Below are 6,000 nucleotides of genomic sequence, written 5' to 3' on the forward strand. Positions count from 1 at the left end.
TCTGAAGGTAGAGGACAGGTAGCAGGATCCACGAAGTGTGGATGATCTCTGGAAAGCTGAGTCCTACAGTCCTCAGGAACAACTGCCATCCCAGGGATACTTTGCTTTAAGTACAATAAAACAGATGTTAAAAGTCTTAATCTACAAAACTGAAGACGTGTGCTTTGTCTTATGTCACAACATTTGCAGTAGCTTTCTATAAAGTGATAGAAATATATACATTACTCTTAAATTATGAGTAACTAAACTTTTCTAGTAATCGTAAAAACTGAAAAGATTATTTTTTTTCCAATATTCACTTGTATGTTCAAGACACTGAGTTCCCTGTACTCTTGACTGTGTGATAGTCTTAGGATCAAGGAGGCTCTTTTATATAAGCTACATTTTCAACAAAGTATGAGATGGTAAAGAAGCTTAATATTTGATGCTTTTGCTTTGTAAGCCAAGGAGTTACTATAATTTAATCAATTACATTAAATTTTACATAATGCCCACAAGAACTCATTAAAGAAATGTGCTGGTATAAAGAAGGACCAAGCCAATAGATAGTAGAACGTCATTGTCCATACTCAGAATGATTTCCAGTGCTCCGTTTTCCCACAGCTATATTTAGACACTTTTATTTAGAAAGGGAGACTCCATGACAAACAGACTGTAGAACTATATTCCTAGTTAAAAGTTCACCAAATCTTGACAACACAAGCAAGGGCTTCATGTAGTAACTTTGACATGCTAGTTCTACATAAGCTAAAGTCACTTTTGGTGCCTTGCTGGAAATAAATAAGAAATCCTGAATCCATAGTTTCATTTGGGCATAAAGTTGCTTTCAAATTGTATGCATTTAGAATGCTGTGTTATAAATGCTTGTGTAGTACAATCCTACAGTTTCGTTGGGTTGCTGTTCTGCCTTTTTCTTTTTGCACCATGCTGGCCTCACATCTGTCTATGAATCATGAAAAGTAGAGACATTATTCCCTTGAGAGAGATGGGTTCTCCCAAAGTTGAGTTTGTTGCCTCTATTAGCATTCAGGAGTAAGATCATGATACAGTTCCCTGACACCTTCCAAGTTCGCCATCTTTCTGATTCACCTTCTTCTTGGTTCTAAGCTTGTGTCCTAGTAGTAATAGAGCAGAAGCCTGACAAAAGCTGGGGCCTTGGTCTCCCAGCTCGGTTATTAACCACTGAGCTGACCGTAACCCTCCACCAGAGGCTGTGCTAACTCACTGGTGCTGCGTGCTCATCTCTGAGGAGCAACAGAGAGCCGGTGATGATTGCAGCTGCTGCTCCTCTGAACCCTGTCTTGTTCTCAGGCCACAGTCTTTGCACTGCTGCTTTTAGTGAGTTGAGCAGGACTGAAGACTGAGAGGTAACTGCTTTTGCAGGTAGGTCCATGTTCTTTTTCACAGCCTTCCTTCGAGCTGACCACAAAACCAGCGCTGAGTTAAAAATTGTATTTTTAATTAGGCTAAATTCATATTTTCAATTCTGCCTGCAGATTGCCAAATGCCTTGCTTTTGTTTCTCCTTTCCTAACAAAATACATATACTTAATATGCTGTCACCAACAAAGTTTCAGTAGCCTCTTTATATTTGCATACCACAGGTCTGAGAATGCTTTATGGACTACTGATCCAGTTCGGTCATTGAGATGGCAGAGTAAGCATTGTTCTTGTCTCTGGTGGGCGGCAAGCAGATATTTCAATGAGGTGTCTGTTTAGAATATATCCTCTAACTCTGCAAAGATGACAGACACCAGATTCCCAAAGAAAAATAAGTCCCCAAAATATCAAGATAATTTGTGGAAGGGCTGTACTTCCACACATACATCTTTTGGCAGGGTTTAAGAAAATGAAATAAATGTAAAGTAAGCACTAAGGACATTGAACTTCAAGTCAGCTTGAGTTCTAACACTTCGTAATAAAAAATAATCTGTTTACTAGAGAGCTTGGTGAACTGGGCAGACCCTGTCGTGTGGTCATGTTTCCCTGAACGGCTAAAGAAGATGACTCGAGAGAATTACCTGTTGGTGAAGACTTTTAATACTAACAAATGTGGCTGCTTTTCAAGGCAGGTGTTCCCACAGATTTTATTTGCTTTGGAGTTTTTAGTGTAGCTAATGCTATTTTTATTCTGTTTTAACTAAGACTGTGTTTTCTCTAAAACTTGGTTCTGTGACTGAGGTTTGCTTCCAGCTATAATACCTTTTGATAACATCCTCCTTAGGGATTCTTGTTTAAAATGATCTACTACAGGGTTCTGAAAATCCTCTTCTTCCTTGCTCTGCTTCATTCTGGCTTGCACCCTTAACCCTTCAGCCAGCCCATGGGCTGTGTTTGAAAAACATAGCAGCCTTCCATAATCTGAAACACCATCCATGACCTGGAGCACCATCCATGACCTGGAGCACCATCCATGACCTGGAGCACCATCCATGACCTGGAACACCATCCATGACCTGGAACACCATCCATGACCTGGAGCACCATCCATGACCTGGACCACCATCCATGACCTGGAGCATCATCCATGACCTGGAACACCATCCATGACCTGGAACACCATCCATGATCTAGAACACCATTCCTTGGCTTTTGATCATACTACTTATACTTAGTCTTGGTTTTAACGATAAAAAAGTCTACTAATTCTCTTCAAGTTAGAGAAACTTGCAAACTGTACCCACATAATCATGTGATAGGTAAAGAGGTATATACATGGCTTCAGAAGGAACTCAGTTTTCTAGGCCCCCAAAGGAGGGCTATGAATTTCAAGCTAAGCAGTGAGCCAGTGTCTCACAGAGCTTTTTTATGGAAGCCTAACAATTCTTTGGTTTGAGTATATCTTTGTTTGCATTAATACCTGCCAGCCAACTGACTCAGTTCCAGTGAAGTTCCACCTAAAACACTGTACATACCTCTCAATTAATTGTGTGGCTGAGTGGATAAACTTTAACTTTCTCTAGTGATTTCTCCAGCATGACTAATATATGAATTGTCAACTGGTGAGATTACAGAATGATTACTGATGATTCCCAAATCACCAGGATTACAATGACCTTGGGATGTGTTACAAAGTTCAAGAAAGGCAGGAAAAAAATATACTCTATAGATTTAATAGTGTAGTCTACAGACTGATTCTAAGATATGCCGATCACAAAAAAAAAAAAAAAAAATATTCCTCACAAAGCATCTTGAGGCAAAGCCTAGGTTTTCTCTGTTCCTAGCTGGCAGCCCCATAAGCCTTCAATGGAGGTCTGAATGTCATGATTTACTGTGACTATAAGAGAAAGGCACACAGAAAGATAAGAGGGTGGAGGTGCTGATGATGAGCAAGAAGCCCTTAACATGTGCATGTCGTGTGTATTTCCTCTTTATGATGCCACCTCTTATTGTGTATCCTTTTGCATGTTGTAAATTCCTTAGCCAGACAGTTTTGCAACCTCAACTCATAAATGTATTGAATATCTTTTTTTATAGAAGGATCTAGCTAACCTTTTGGTTAAAAAAAAATAAAAAACTAAAACCATAATGAATATTGATTAACCTTGAGAGCAAAAACATAAACTTAAAAACAGTTCTTAAGTCCAAGATCCAGTTTAGCAATGTGCTAATAGCCCATAATGAAGATAGAGTCATAAGTTAATCAACCCATTAAGTTGAGATCAGAAGTGTCAACTCAAGTAGTCTACTAATTTACTGACCCTTAATGGGTCAGCAAGATCTATAATCCCAAGGCTGATCTTTTTGCCTCCACTAACATCACTTTAGAAGCCAAAGCACTTCTTCCCAGGTTGATGATCTCTGACACGGTATGAGCAGGAAGTCAACATAAAATCCATTTGTGAGAAGGAGTTCAGGGCTCCTGAGTAATGGAATCTCGAGCTAACTAGTGTGGGAAGGATCTGGTAGTAGCTCCGGATAAAGCACCAGCTTTGTTTTTCTTATGTCCACACAACTGTGAAAAATAAACATGAACAGTCTTCACTGAGCTGCCATCTCCAGCAAGTCCTGGGCTGAGTTAACTAGGGTTTGTCACCGGTCAGTTCCTGTCCCATTGAGAAAGTAAATCTTAGTTTTGGAAATTTCCATTGCCACCCTCCAGACACCTCCCCCCCCCCCAATAAAAGGAGCTGAGAAGCAACACTGTAAGGTGAAGGACTAAGTGTCAATGAACCATTGGGAAGTAGTTCTTGCTTTATCAAAGAAGAACTGACTTGGGCTGAAGCATGCATGGTTGCTTTGTTCAACCTTTATATGGCTTTGCAAGTTAATCTATTAAATGAGTATCAATTAGAATTTTTGCCACCTTCAAGAGAAAAGGGGGGAAAATAAGGCTGTGCCTTATTCCAGATGGGCCAGCAAGAAGTGTAATAAAAATTATGATTAGACACTTTATGGCTTGGAGTATAGCTCAGGGGTGGACGGGCACTTGAGTAGTATGCACAAGGCCCTGGGTTCAATCCCCAGCAAAAATAAATGATTAATTCCATTGGATCTTATTTGTTTAAAAAAATATGCAATTGCAATAACAATACAAGACTATTTTAATGTCATCAGCATTTTCTTTCTGGATGATAAAGCAATTCACTGCTCCATAATCTGCAGAGTAACCTGTCAGCAGTGAGATGTCAGACTCAAAAGACACATAGAAGCAAACAGATGCCCTTCTCTGCCCAGCAGACACCATCTGCTGTCATTTCTCCCCCAAACAGGACAGAGATAGGCACAGGATTAACTAAGGTCCCGAAAAGGCTGAACAAGTAAAAGGAAAAAGGCAAACAACTGGACCAACTAAACATTAAATGGGGTCTGTGGACAGGAAAATTGAGAGCTTGACGGACCCAAGGATTGCTTTTTATCTCTAAACAGGAGATATGTCAGCTATACGCACAGTGCTTGAAGGATTCCTTAAAGAAAACCCTCTTTTCTGAGAACAGAGAGCCTCTCCGTTGTTGATGACAGTGCCTTGTATGTTCCCCTACCTGTCGCCTTTGTTTTCCTATCTTCTAAAAAGGCTGCACCAACCTCCTCACAAAGACACTAGCCTAAGAGCCTGGGCAGGTGCAAGAGCTATGTCCCTTGGTTGGAAAAGTGAACCCTGGGGTCACAGAGGCGAGGGTGCTGAGTCCTTCCTTGGTTGGTCAGTGGGCGGTGACTGCTTGCACCCACTCAGGCCCGAGGCCAGTTTGGGGGACGCGAGGGAAATAGGGGAAGCGAGGGGGCCAGATTAGAGACGGGAGGCGGGGATCAGGCCAGAGGGAGGCCGCAGTGGGGGCGGCGAGCCGAGGGGTGCAGGCACCCTGCGCGTACAGCGGCGGTCAGCGGGCTCCGGGCCACAGCTCGGGGCGGCGGGGACGGCGGAACGGCGGGGGCAGGCGAGCCCCTGCGGAGGCGGAGGGCCCAGGGCGCCCGCGGTCGCAGGGCCTCGCGGCGGCGGCGCCAGCTGCGCGGGGCGGAGGCGGGGGCGGCGCGGGGGCGCGGGCGGCGGGAGCGAGCGCGGAGGCCGCGTGGCGCCGCGTCACTTACCGGCCAGGGCGCGGGGCGGTCGCCGAGTCCTCGGGGCGCGCAGCCCGGTGTGCTCGCTCCGCCATGATTGCTTTGTTTCGCTAATTGAACCCGCGCTCGTCCCGCGCTCGCGCTCCCCGCTGCCCGGTCCCCGCGCTCGCTCGCGCCGATTTGTCTGTCTTTCCCCCTCGGTCTGTTCGGCTGGGCTGCGGCTAGCTGTGGAAGGCGAAGTTGCGGGTGCACGGTGCGGGGAATGCGGTGGTGGGTTTTTAAATACAGGTGAGGCGATCCCCAAATCTCGGCTGAGGTGTACTTGCTGGGGGTGGGGGTGGGTGCGTCTCACCCTCCCCCACGTAGGAGAGTAGCCTTCGTGGAAAGTGCCAGAACATGCACCTCTGCTCACCCCTTTCTTCCCGCCAAATTCTCAGCCACCCAAGTTCTCTGGCACATGTGGACTCCACAGAAACTATCTACGTTTACTTCGAAAACCTCAAAT

The 6,000-nt window shown here is 44.5% G+C and overlaps 1 long non-coding RNA gene across 1 annotated transcript in view; it reads right to left on the bottom strand.

Moving 5' to 3' along the window:
* Positions 1-5,618, bottom strand: part of LOC115032432 — a 422,706-nt gene extending 417,088 nt beyond the window's left edge. The window contains exon 1 of the long non-coding RNA XR_003838110.1: positions 5,526-5,618. This is a non-coding gene — a long non-coding RNA (uncharacterized LOC115032432). The remainder of the gene's footprint in view (positions 1-5,525) is intronic.
* Between the last annotated feature and the right edge of the window lie 382 nt (positions 5,619-6,000).

The sequence above is a fragment of the Mus caroli genome, chromosome 11 (assembly GCF_900094665.2).
Source record: "Mus caroli chromosome 11, CAROLI_EIJ_v1.1, whole genome shotgun sequence".
Taxonomy (NCBI): domain Eukaryota; kingdom Metazoa; phylum Chordata; class Mammalia; order Rodentia; family Muridae; genus Mus; species Mus caroli.